Raw genomic sequence first — 14,493 nt, 5'->3', positions numbered from 1 at the left:
TCTAGTAAATCCAAAACTCATTTGAAATTCATGAAACTTGGCATGCTATCATGGAGCAGCATCAACATGTCGTGGTAAAAATATTTTCCCATTTGGGGCAGGTTTGGGGATATGCTTCTCACAAACCAAAGGTTCTCACAACAAGCCTGATGGTTTCGGTAGGGAACGTCCCACCTTTGGGGACGAAATGATATCTGCTGCTTCTTATTGCTTTCAAATTTTGTCTAGTGTCAACATAGAACAATAGGAGTGTTGTGTCAATTTTTGGGATTTTTAGGGGTTCGTTTGGACATTTTTATGCATTAATTGAGTTTTCAATGCATTTATGTGCATAATTCAAATTTGAACTACATGCACATGCTCTAATGCATATAAATTGGTTGAAAAATAAAATCTTTGTCCTTGGTTGCATGCTTAGGTCCCATGCAAGAAATGAGAATGAATGGCAAGCACCCTGGCACCGTCACTCGGTCGCAAACATTGAGATTCCTGGTTTTTAAATTCTAGTAAATCCAAAACTCGTCTGAAATTCATGAAACTTGGCATGTTACATGGAGCGGCGTCGACATGCCGTGGTAATTTTTTTATCCATTTGGGGCAAGTTTGGGTATAAGCTTCTCACAAAACAGAGCTTCTCACAACAAGTCTGATGGCTTCGGTAGGAATGTCCCACCTTCGGGGACGAAATGATATCCGCTGCCCCTTATTGCTTTCAAAGTTCTTCTAGTGTCAACATAGAACAACAGGAGTGTTGTGTTAAATTTTGCAATTTTTCGGGGTTCATTTGGACATTTTTATACATTAACTAGGTTTTCTAGGCATTTTATGTGCATAATTCAAATTTGAACTACATGCACATGCTCGAGTGCATATAAATTGGTTGAAAAATCAAATCTTTGTGCTTGGGTGCATGCTTAGGTCCCATGCAAGAAATGGGAATGAATTTCAAACACTAGGGCACTGTTGATTGCCGGCAAAAATGTTGAGATACTTTGTTTTTAAATTCTAGAAAAACTCGTCTGAAATTCATGAAAGTTGGCATGCTATTTTGGAATGGCACCCGGCATGCTGTGGTATTTTTCGTTTGAGAGAAGAGGCACTCGCGTAACAGCCAACAAAGGCATTTTCAAACAAATAGCTGCCACTCTAACCTCGCAAACATTTGTATAATTCAAATCGTGTGTGTTATGCTAACCATTCACATGACGGCACGTGTCTTCGTTCTAATGGCTATAGGAGGTGTTGTGCGAACAGCTGCTTGACTGAACGGGAGGCGTGTGAGCGCAGTCCACTGCACAGGCTGACCGAGAGGCATGCAAGCTGTCCTCCAGTGCGCAGGCTCACCGGGAAGTGTGCGAGCTATACGATGCACAGGCTCACTGGGAATCGAGCCCTTTGACTTCCATGGCCGCCCGCCTTCCTCTTCATTAATAGCGCCCGAGCTGCTGCTTAATACGGGCGGCCTTACTATTCGCCCCCCATTCCCCTCCATCCCGCAGACCTCCACCAACGCCATGGCGCAGAAGGATCATCTGCCACTAGTCTTCAAGTTTGGTGAAGTCGACTCCGAGCCAGAGGAGATAGAAAATAAGGAGGAATGGGGCCTCATCGACATGTCCTAGAACGAGCTGGCCGCAGCAGTTGTTGCCCCGCTCCCGTCCTAGCGCCTGGTCGCTGAGCACTATCGCAGAGCTGGAAGCCACGGGCGTAACCGAGGTCTCCACAGACCCACACGAGCTCGTGTACATGCCAGCGCCAGCGCCCGTGCCCGTGCCCGTGCGCGTGCGCGCCCCTCCACCCACCACGGTGTCGGTCCCTATGCGTTTGACTACACCCGCCGCGCCCGTGCCCGTGCACGCGCCCCCCTTAGCGGCATGGGATGCTGCACCGCTGACTCTCAGTGCCGCCAGCTGCCGTCCTCCCACACCCTGCTCGTTGATCGCACGACGACATGATGTTTGATTTACATGTGCAGAACATTTTGATCTGCCTTGAAGACTTCAACAACGGCGTCTGAGAGGACGACAACGACAAGGACGGCACGGCACGCCGCCTCTGCCAACGCCGGAAATAGTTTTTTTTTCTTGGGTCTAATATTGTATCTCGATCGCAAACGTTTTAGTTAGAACACCCGTATGCAAACCGACATCTTCCCCAGGAAGCCAAGGGGAAATGTGCCGAGCAGGATTTGTGCAGCTGTTGATCGCAAACGTTTTAGATAGAACACCCATATGCAGAGCGAGAGCAGGATTCGTGCATCTCTTTAACGCAAATGGTTGTTTTGGATGACCCGTGTGCAACCACTTACAAACAATTTGGTAAGATTTGGATCTGTCATATTGGGTATGTTGCCATTTGTCATACTTGAAAGATTGACATTTGTTGATCTAGTTACATTGCCATTTGTCAACCTTGTAACACCGCGATTTGTCAAAATATGCAGCTAAAAAGTACTAGCACTATCTAATTTTTGCAACTAAAATTCAGTAAATAAGCATAGATTTCATTCATAGATTAAGTTGTCGTGCTTAATTTATACAAACAGTTCTACTTGACAGCTGAACCGACCAAACTTTTCCCCAATTGTTGCCAACCACGTACTGAAATAGCTAGTTCTACTTTATATACTAGCTAATTTTAAGTATGTTGTATAGTTCCACCACATCTATAGCCAGATGAACTGAACAAAATAGCCCCTAAATACTACTACTACTATGGAGGGGCTTTGTACTACTTCCGGTAGCCTCTCCTCTGCCAAGCACGCTCAGTAAGAAGCAGAGGAGGAGGAGCTTACCGACGAGTTGGACAAATGCAATACGGTGCCTGCCACTGTTGCATGTTCGGCGACGCTCGCCAGCTCGAACACCCACTACCGCTCCAGATGATCCCTCTCGAAGTGGTGGTTCTCCTCGTAGATCTCCTGATTCCTCGCCTCTGAGGTGGCGTATGCCGTGGCCACGGCGGCTGTAGGGCTCTTTGCATGCTCGACGAGGCGCTCCTCCTCCTCCCGCAGGAACTCGGTGTAGCGCGCAAGGTCACTAACACACGTGCCAGCATCCACCTCCGCCTCCTCCCTTCAGGCGGTGGTGGTGGAGCGGGTGATGACCCCGGCAGTCAATGGTGGGCTGGCGGCCAGGGCGGTCGATGATGGGGTGGCGGCCACGACCACCACCTCTCGCCTTCGGGCCATGGTGGCGGAGCGGGTGCTGGCCACGGTAGCCGGCAATGGGGTGGCGGCCACGACGGCCACCTCCCGCCTTCGGGCCGCGGTGGCGGAGCGGGCGATGGCCCTGGCTTTCGACGGTGGTGTGGCAGCAACGGCATCCGGCAACAGCTGCCGACGGGCACCGGCCGCAGAGCATGTGGTGGGTGTTCCGCGCAAACCCAACAGGGACGCCTCGTGCACTACACTACGCCGGCGACTGCACCACCGCCGCAGTGTAGCCTCCCAGCTGCAGCTGTCGTCTGATGACAGTGGAGTGGCTGAGCGACCATGATGGACCGGTGCCATTGGTGATTGTGGGAGAAGCATGCGAGATAAGCTACAGGGAGGGAGGGGAAAATGCGACGCAGGACTCGCCGATTGTGAGGGTTTTTATAGCAGGCCGGTAAGCATTGGGATTTTGGGGGATTACACCCAGTCGGGCGGGAAGCTTGCACGGGAACCTGCGAGGTTGCGCGGGAACGGGCTCACCGACGATTCATTGGCACCACCATTTGGCCAAAAGAATGCTCCCACGCGCTGCGCAATCTTGCACTGTAAGCCGTCTGCGGCAGCAGGGTGACAAGACGTGCGAGAGGAGGATGAAAGGCCACGTACACATATGGTTAATAAAAAATGTTTGCGACTTAATTACCTACTATACACCCGTCCTGGTTTATAAGTAGGACTTAACTAATAAAATTCGAATGCATGTCGCCAAAGATTATATTTTTGAATTCGTATTTGAACATAGTTTCCAATTATATAATTTTTGTAACATGCATTAATATTTTGTTGGTTAAATTTGAGGGCAAAGTATGGCACATAATATAAAGGGGACTATAGACCAAGACGGAGGTAGTAGCACACGGCCGCTCTCTACGCAGTGATGCAAGTGTCGGCCCGCTTGTAGGCGACCATTTCCTACATGTTCAACTGATCTATGTGTGTGGTTGCTTGTGGTTGAGGCGTCTGTAGCGTGCGCCCTGCCCTATCGCGTCCCTCCGGGTGCTCTGCCCTCGTCCCTCCATGCGCGCTGCCAGTGTTTGGGGCCGGCGCACGATCACGCACGTTCATGTGCATATGGTTGCGTCGGGCGGACGCGCCAAGAATCCAGGCCGCCCGGCCCCCATTTATTCCTGCGGCCATTTACCTTCATCTCGCGCGTCACACGACACAATAAGAACCTCCACGACAACACATACAGAGAGGACATCCAGCGGTTCCAATGGTGATCCTCGTGGCTCCAATGACGCTCCCAGCGGCCTGTGATGAGAACAGTAGGCAGTTCACCACGCATCACTGAAAGCAGAAGTCTCCCTGGGTGATTTTGGTAATTAATGTCAACATATCTCTTGTTGGACTAATACTTTCATCTAGTATATTTCAAATAAGTCCAACAGTGGAGTGGCATGGACAAAAGGATGTGGAACCCCTTCAAGATGCTAAGGACAAAGGATTGGCTCAAGCTCAAAGCTCAGGACTCTGCATTTTCTATTTTGAGTGATCCAAGATCACATTGAGTCTATAGGAAAGCCAATACTATTAAAAGGGGATGAGGTGTTGCTTAATGGCTTACTTGCTCAAAATGCTTAGTGATATGCTCCAAAAGCCCTCAACCACTTTCTCATATCCACATATGTCCCAAAACCAAAAGTCAAACTCAGCCCTACCGATTTGATCCATCCGGTGCCACCGAGTTCATTTGACATAGCCACTGCCAGAAACCCTAGTCTGTTCGGTCTCACCGATAGGGATCTCGGTCTCACCGAGATGGGATTGCAAACTCTTTGTTTCGCTTAGTAACGTTTCGGTCTAACCGAGATAAGCGATCAGTCCCATCGAGTCTGCAATGCAAACTCTCTGTTTCCTTTTCATAACGCTTCGGTCCCACCGAGAAGAGCGAATAGGTCCCACCGAGTTTGCCTGACCAACTCTCTGGTTAGCTTATTCCCAAAGACGGTCCAATCGAGTTTGAGTAATAGGTCCAACCGAGATTACATTATGCCCTAACCCTAATGATATCGGTCCCACCGAGATAACATGTCGGTCCCACAGAAATTGCCTAACGGTCACATATGCACTGAATCGGTCCGACCGAGTTTTCTGATTCGGTCCCATCGAGTTTGGTATAATGTGTGTAACGGTTAGATTTTGTGTGGAGGCTATATATACCCCTCCACCCTCTCCTCATTCATGAGGAAAGCCATCAGATTGTGCCTACACTTACACTACTCATTTTCTGAGAGAGAGCCACCTACTCATGTGTTGAGACCAAGACATTACATTCCAACCATATGAATCTTGATCTCTAGCCTTCCCCAAGTTGCTTTCCACTCAAATCATCTTTCCACCAAATCCAATCCTATGAGAGTGAGTTGAGTGTTGGGGAGACTATCATTTGAAGCACAAGAGCAAGGATTTCATCATCAACACACTATCTATTACCTTTTGGAGAGTGGTGTCTCCTAGATTGGTTAGGTGTCACTTGGGAGCCTCCAACAAGATTGTGGAGTGAACCAAGGAGTTTGTAAGGGCAAGGAGATCGCCTACTTCGTGAAGATCTACCCTAGTGAGGCAAGTCCTTCGTGGGCGATGGCCATGGTGGGATAGACAAGATTGCTTCTTCATGGACCCTTCATGGGTGGAGCCGTCCGTGGACTCACGCAGCCGTTACCCTTCGTGGGTTGAATTCTCCATCAGCGTGGATGTACGATAGCACCACCTATCGGAACCATGACAAAAACATCTGTGTCTCCAATTGCGTTTCACACTCCAATCCCATCCCTTTACTTTCTTGCAAGTTGCATGCTTTACTTTCCGCTGCTCATATACTCTTTGCATCCTTGCTTGATTTGTATTGTGAATGGTTAAACTTATGCTTAAACTCCACCCAAACTTGAAAAACTTAAAAACTGCCAACTTTGTGTGTTGAGTGTCTAATCACCCCCCTATAGACACATCTTCTCGATCCTTTCAATTGGTATCAGAGCTTTGATCTCCATTGATTTGGTTTAAACACCATTGGAGGGAGATGGATGAGTCTACTTTGGGGAGTCTTAGACATAGAGTGCCTATACTTGATGGAGAGTACTTTCATGAGTGGCAAAATGAGATGCTTGTGATTTTCAATGAATATCATTTGAACAAGTACATTACTAGTCCTTGTGCACCTCATGTTGATCCTATGCATCCTGCCCTTGATGAGTCAATTGACATGATTCACAATCTTAGAACTGTTAATCTTATCACTAGAGGTTTGCTTAGAAACTTGATAGGTTGCTTGCCTACTCTTAAGTGTGCCAACACCATATGGAAATTTCTTGAGGAACGTTTTCCAAATTATTCCTTGCAAAATCTAGATGAAATTCTCCATAAGTCTATTGTTTGAGTAAGATGAATTCCAATGATCCTATGTTTGGTGATTGTCTATTTGAGCTACAAATCTTATGCGTGCCAAAGAAGATGTTGGAATTATTAGCAATATTATTCTCGAAGCTATTATAATTCATAAAGAAGATCATTGTCAAACTCATTCTAATGAATCACCCTCTCTAGGAATTGATCCACCACATGACGATGTTGAACATGGATACTATGATGAGGATGATGATAGTGACTTTGATCTTGATGATGCAATGAGACACTTTGGTCTTATGGAAAATCTTCGGGGATACATGCCAGGAGGAAAGGAATGGGTTCTTGATAGTGGATGCACCAATCACATGACCGGAGATAAAGACATGTTTCGTGAGCTTTCTGAAAACGACGACCCTCGAAAGTATGTCACTTTTGGTGATAACTCAAAGGGTAAGGTGGTTGGCCTTGGTAAGGTGGCCATCTCACATGATAGCTCCATACAAAATGTCATGCTCGTTGAATCTCTTGGCTATAATCAGTTTTTTGTTTCTAGACTAGCTGTCTTTGGTTTCAATGTCCTATTTACCGAAGTAGATTGCCAAGTGTTTCATAGAGATAATCATAAAATGGTATTTACCGATATACGCAAAGGTGATCTATACATTGTTGATTTCACTAAAAAGGCTCAACCTAGAACTTGCTTAATTGCTAAATCCTCTAAAGGTTGGTTGTGGCATAGACAGTTAGGTCATGTGGGCATGCGAAACCTTGACAAGCTTATTAAAGGTAATCATATCCTTGGAATCAAAGATGTCATATTTGATAAGGATAGACTTTGCAGTGCTTGTCAAGTAGGTAAACAGGTTGGAGGAAGGCATCCCGTGAAGAACATCATGACCACAAGGGGGCCGCTCGAGCTACTTCACATGGATCTTTTCGGTCCCAACGCTTACAAAAGTCTCGGTGGGAATTCTTTTGGTCTAGTTATAGTTGATAATTTTTCAAGATTTACGTGGGTGTTCTTTCTCGATGATAAATCGTAGGTCCAAAAGATCTTCAAAAACTTCTCTAGGAAGGCCCAAAATCAGTTTGAAGTGAAGATCAAGAAGGTTCGCAGCGACAACAGAATGGAGTTCAAGAACACTAATGTGGACACCTTTCTTGACGAAGAAGGGATTTCACATGAGTTCTCGTCTATGTACACACCTCAACAAAATGGAGTTGTTGAGAGGAAGAACCGGACGCTCATCAAAATGGCAAGAACGATGCTTGATGAGTACAAGATGCCGAAGCACTTTTGGGCGGAGGTGGTTGACACAGCTTGTCATGCAACAAATCGCTTGTATCTTCACAAGCTACTCGGCAAGACAACATACGAGCTCCTCACCGGTAACAAACCCCAAGTTGGATACTTTCGAGTATTCGGCTCAAAGTGCTACATTCTCAACAAGCATCATCGTTCTAAATTTGCTCCTAAATCTCATGAGGGATTCCTACTTGGTTATGGCTCAAACTCTCACACTTATCGTGTCTACAACAATTTCACCCGAAAGGTTGAAGAAAATGTAGATGTGAAGTTTGATGAATCTAATGGCTCACAAGTAGAGCAATTGCCAATTGATGTAGGAGATAAAGATCCGTCGGAAGCAATCCAAGACTTGTCTATTGGCAAGGTTCGTCCAACGAAGGTGAAGGAGAGTACCTCGTCCATCCAAGTGGAAGCTTCTACCTCACAACAAGGTGAACCAAGAGTTGATATGGAGGCATCCACAAGTGGGACACACCAAGATGAAGAAAACAAGGAAGTACACCAAGATGAACCGCATCAACCTCCTTCTCCACCACGATGAGAGAACGACAACGTTAATAACGATGAAGGCCAAGAAGAGGAACGAGCTGATGAAGAAGATGTTCCATCCCGATCAAAGCAAAAGCTCTCACGAGTTCGAGCAAGAGTTGCTAGAGATCATCCCGTCGATAAAATCTACAATGATATCCAAACCGGGAGAATCACTCGCTCTAAATCTCGTTTGGCTAACTTTTGTGAACATTATTCATTCATCTCTAGCATTGAACCTATGAAGGTTGAAGAAGCATTGGAAGATTCGGATTGGATAAACGCCATGCATGAAGAACTACACAACTTTGAGAGAAACCAAGTGTGGACATTGGTCGAGAAGCCCGACAACAACCACAATATCATCGGTACCAAATGGGTGTTTCGCAACAAGCAAGATGAAGATGGACAAGTAGTTTGCAACAAAGCACGTCTCGTCGCCCAAGGCTACACTCAAGTCGAAGGTATGGACTATGGTGAGACATATGCCCCCGTTGCTAGACTTGAGTCCATTCGCATCTTACTTGCCTATGCTAATCACCATGAGATCACTTTATACCAAATGGACATTAAAAGTGTTTTTCTAAATGGTGAAATTGAGGAGGAAGTTCATGTTAAGCAACCTCCCAGCTTTGTTAATCCTAAGAAACCCAATCATGTTCACAAGCTTCACAAAGCTCTTTATGGTCTTAAGCAAGCTCCTAGAGCATGGTATAAATGCTTGACCAAGTTCCTTATTGAAAAAGGCTTTGAGATTGGAAAATTTGATTCTACTCTTTTCACTAAAAGGGTTAATGGAGAATTATTTGTGTGCCAAATTTATGTTGATGATATTATATTTGGATCAACTAACCCTCATTTTAGTGAGAAGTTTGGGAAGCTTATGTCGGAGAAGTTTGAGATGTCTATGATGAGTGAACTCAAGTTCTTTCTTGGTTTGCAAACTAAGCAAACTAAGGAAGGCACCTTCGTCTCTCAAACGAAGTACACCAAATACTTGTTCAAGAAGTTCAATATGCAAGAATGCAAAGGTATGAGTACACCCATGCCTACTAGTGGACAACTTGACTTGACCAAAGATGGTGAACCCGTTGATCAAAAGGTTTATCATTCTATTATTGGTTCATTATTGTATCTATGTGCCTCTCGTCCCGATAGCATGCTAAGTGTGTGCATGTGTGCATGATATCAAGCGGCCCCTAAAGAATGTCATCTTAAGTCCGTGAAAAGGATAGTGAGATACTTAATTCATACACCAAACTTTGGCATTTGGTATCCAAAGAGGGCCTCTTTTAATCATGTAGGCTACTCCGACTCGGACTATGCCGGTGACAAGGTTGATAGAAAGTCCACTTTGGGTACTTGTCAATTTCTTAGTATATCTATGTCTTGGTCCTCCAAGAAACAAAACTCGGTATCCTTATCCACCGCCGAAGCTGAATACATTACCGTTGGTTCATGTTGTGCTCAATTACTTTGGATGACCCAAACTCTTAAAGATTATGGGATACACGTGAAACATGTTCCTTTGCTTTGTGACAATGAAAGTGCTATTAAGATTGCTCACAATCCCGTGCAACACTCTCAAACTAAGAACATTGAAGTTCGTCATCATTTCATTCGAGATCATGTTGCTAAGGGTGACATTAACCTTAAGCATCTTCGCACCGACAAGAAATTGGCGGATATATTCACTAAACCACTTGATGAGAAAGTGTTTTGCAGGTTGAGAGGTGAATTGAACATCATTGATGCCTCAAACTTGGAGTAGGAACTCCATTGGGATACATGCAAGACATGAGCCTATGACTAATCTTTGATATTTTCTCATGATGATGATCACATATCTTGGATACATTTGCACACTTGCATGTTATCTAACCCATGTAGGTACTTGGATGGATCTAAATCTATGAGATTGCAACTCATTCACATCTTGAGCATTCTCTACATCACCAAGTCTCTACTTTACGGTGGTTGAAGTCAAGGAAGCATGAAACTCTTCAAACATATCCTTTGATAGATTCCTAAGTAAAATTTCATGATTGTCATTTTGGATACACAAGTGCTCTTCCTTGCAAATCTAATCCATGTAGGTAGATGAACTCCAATTACAAGTGGTGCTCCAAATGAACTACATCAACATCGAGCATCCCACACAAGTTCAACTACATGATCAAGTTCAACACCACCACCCAAGGTATGTTATTCCATCTTAGAGAAGCTTTACCCCAAGACATGGGTCAAAGCAACTCAACAAGATGATATTACATCAAGATGCTTAAACGAAAAATGGCAACCCCATTTTGAGCTTAAACGATGAGTATGACCTATGATCAAGTGTCCTCACCTGACTCCTAAGTCAATATACTCTAACATAAGTGACTTTGTCGCCGACCAACTCTAGATGAAGTTCTCTAGTGTTTCTCATTGTTATTGCATTTTGTCTCATGCATATTTGTTCCTCTTTCAAAAAAAACTTCATCTAGAATTATTTTCTTCTATTTCTGTTCTGCATTTCTCTGCATCTAATTCATTGCAAATCCTTTAGTTAATTCCCTGAAAATCCTTGTGAGATTTTACTTGCTTAGTGAGCTGAGCTAACTAGTGCACTTTCTCTGAAATGAATTCGGACAAACCGACTTTCCTCTTTCGGTCAAACCGAATTTTTTCGGTGCCACCAAAGGAACTAACTCGGTTTAGCCGACTTCAACACTGAGAAATCACTTTGTCATTTGCATTCTGCACACTTTGTTCCAGCTCCACTCGATGATTCTTATCCTCTACCAGCACCATATTCTATGTGCTGCTTTGCTCTGTGCCTCAAGGACCAAACCTATTTTGACTCACACTCTAGAAGACCCTTCTTGAAAATTGATGTCAAAGGGGGAGAGAGAGTTCACATCAAAGCTAAATCACTCCATTAGAGAGATAGAGCAACAGGGGGAGAGAGACATTCCTTTTCTTTTCAGAAGAAAGACCTCAATTGCTTGGTATTCAAAGAGGAGAGAAGTTACATGTCTTTAGTGGGGAAAGACATGTTCATATTGTTTTTGTGTTTGCTTTGCTCTGATTTTCCTTTCCCTATCTTCTCCCAATATCCATTATAAGATTCAGGGGGAGCAAGACATCTAAGGGAAGGAAATCTTCAAATTCATTGCATATCTTTACCTTTGGGGACATGTCTACACTCAAATAGAGTACCTAGTACTCACTCTATACATGTCATCCCAATCTTGGTACTTTTGTGGTTTACTATTCTTGCTCTGCTTAGTAGATGTTTCTGTGTTGTCTAACCTTCTTTACTCAGGTTCATCTCTTTCAAAGCCAGTTTGAGACCACAAGGTAAGTATATGCATCACACTCATGTACATGAGGATCTCTTGTTGATGTACATATTGTTTGGAAGAAGGACTCATGAGCATGAAGGTACCTTTCCCATGTTCACACCATTTGCTCTGATGCATATAGCCAAGATACATGTAACTCATTGCTTGCTCTGTCATGATTATGCACTCACATAATCCAATGTTCTATATTTACATGATTGCATACATGTAGGGGGGGCCTATGCATGTTACATGTCCTTCCAAAGCTTTACTTGCCTTTATCTATATCCTTATCTAAAGATTTGATGTATGTTGTCATCAATTACCAAAAAGGGGGTGATTGAAAGCACAAGTGCTCCTTGGGTGATTTTGGTAATTAATGTCAACATATCTCTTGTTGGACTAATACTTTCATCTAGTATATTTCAGATAAGTCCAACAGTGGAGTGGCATCGAAAGATGATGTGGAACCCCTTCAAGATGCTAAGGACAAAGGATTGGCTCAAGCTCAAAGCTCAGGACTCTGCATTTTCTATTTTGAGTGATCCAAGATCACATTGAGTCTATAGGAAAGCCAATACTATTAAAAGGGGATGAGGTGTTGCTTAATGGCTTACTTGCCCAAAATGCTTAGTGATATGCTCCAAAATCCCTCAACCACTTTATCATATCCACATATGTCCCAAAACCAAAAGTCAAACTCGGCCCTACCGATTTGATCCATCCGGTGCCACCAAGTTCATTTGACATAGCCACTGCCAGAAACCCTAGTCTGTTCGGTCTCACCGATAGGGATCTCAGTCTCACCGAGATGGGATTGCAAAATCTCTATTTCCCTTCGTAACGTTTTGGTCTAACCGAGATAAGCGATCGGTCCCACCGAGTCTGCAATGCAAACTCTCTGTTTCCTTTTCGTAACGCTTCGGTCCCACCGAGATGAGTGAATCGGTCCCATCGAGTTTACCTGACCAACTCTCTGGTTAGCTTATTACCAAAGTCAGTACAACTGAGTTTGAGTAATCGGTCCAACCGAGATTACGTTATGCCCTAACCCTAATGATATCGGTCCCACCGAAATGATATGTCGGTCCCACCGAAATTGCCTAACGGTCACATATGCACTGAATCGGTCCGACCGAGTTTTCTGATTCGGTCCCACCGAGTTTGGTATAATGTGTGTAACGGTTAGATTTTGTGTGGAGGCTATATATACCCCTCCACCCTCTCCTCATTCATGAGGAAAGCCATCAGATCGTGCCTACACTTCCACTACTCATTTTCTGAGAGAGAGCCACCTACTCATGTGTTGAGACCAAGACATTCCATTCCAACCATATGAATCTTGATCTCTAGCCTTCCCCAAGTTGCTTTCCACTCAAATCATCTTTTCACCAAATCCAATCCTATGAGAGTGAGTTGAGTGTTGGGGAGACTATCATTTGAAGCACAAGAGCAAGGAGTTCATCATCAACACACCATCTATTACCTTTTGGAGAGTGGTGTCTCCTAGATTGGTTAGGTGTCACTTGGGAGCCTCCAACAAGATTGTGGAGTGAACCAAGGAGTGTGTAAGGGCAAGGAGATCGCCTACTTGGTGAATATCTACCCTCGTGAGGCAAGTCCTTTGTGGGCGATGGCCATGGTGGGATAGACAAGGTTGCTCCTTCGTGGACCCTTCGTGGGTGGAGCCCTCCATGGACTCGCGCAGCCGTTACCCTTCATGGGTTGAAGTCTCCATCAACGTGGATGTACAATAGCACCACCTATCGGAACCACGACAAAAACTTCTGTGTATCCAATTGCATTTGCACACTCCAATCCCATCCCTTTACTTTGTTGCAAGTTGCATGCTTTACTTTCTGCTGCCCATATACTCTTTGCATGCTTTCTTGATTTGTATTGCGAATTGTTAAACTTATGCTTAAACTCCACCCAAACTTGAAGAACTTAAAAACTGCCAACTTTGTGTGTTGAGTGTCTAATCACCCCCCTCTAGACACCTCTTCTCGATCCTTTCAATCGCATAGTGGACACCCACATGAGGGGGAAGGCCCTCTCGGTGGTGTACACGAATGATCCGGTGTCGGTGGAGAGCTCCATCCAAACTATGGAGCAGTTCCTTGCCGAGAACAAGTACCAAGTGGTCGGCTTCGACGTTACACCATCGGTCGTGTCAGGCACGATCAGAAGGTTGCCATTGCCCAATTGTGTGTGCGACATGACGTCCTCGTCTACCACTACCACCTAGCCACAAGGCCTTGCGAGCGTTTCTCCAGTTTTATCAACAGCTCCGACTACAAGTTCACTGCGGTGGACACCACCAACGATCTAAAAGCGCTCAAGGTTTTAGGCTTGAAATGCCCGAATCTTGTCAACATACAGGACCACTACAAAGTCTGGGGCAGCGCCAAGAACAAACTGAACTCCCTGGTTGACCTTTCCTCCGCCATCATCGACCCCTACTACATGAAGATGAAGGATGAGAGAAGAAGGACAATGACACCTGGCATAGTGTTTGGCATCAGAGACTGGATGAAGAACACATCAAGTACATGGCCAATGACGTGTACACAAGCTACGAGATGTACAGGCGGGTCATTGACATGAGGAAGTGTCTTGTTCATGACCCAACCGAGGGATCGAGCCACAGAGCAGTGGCGGGAGCGTCACAAGAAGTAGATGACTAGACGATCATTTCTCCTACTTTAGAATGCATGCAATTGTTTATTGAGGTGTGTGCGAATGATCTGTATAGTCACTTATGT

Source organism: Triticum dicoccoides, chromosome 2B (genome assembly GCF_002162155.2).
Source record: "Triticum dicoccoides isolate Atlit2015 ecotype Zavitan chromosome 2B, WEW_v2.0, whole genome shotgun sequence".
Taxonomy (NCBI): domain Eukaryota; kingdom Viridiplantae; phylum Streptophyta; class Magnoliopsida; order Poales; family Poaceae; genus Triticum; species Triticum dicoccoides.
This window is presented reverse-complemented; position numbering follows the sequence as displayed.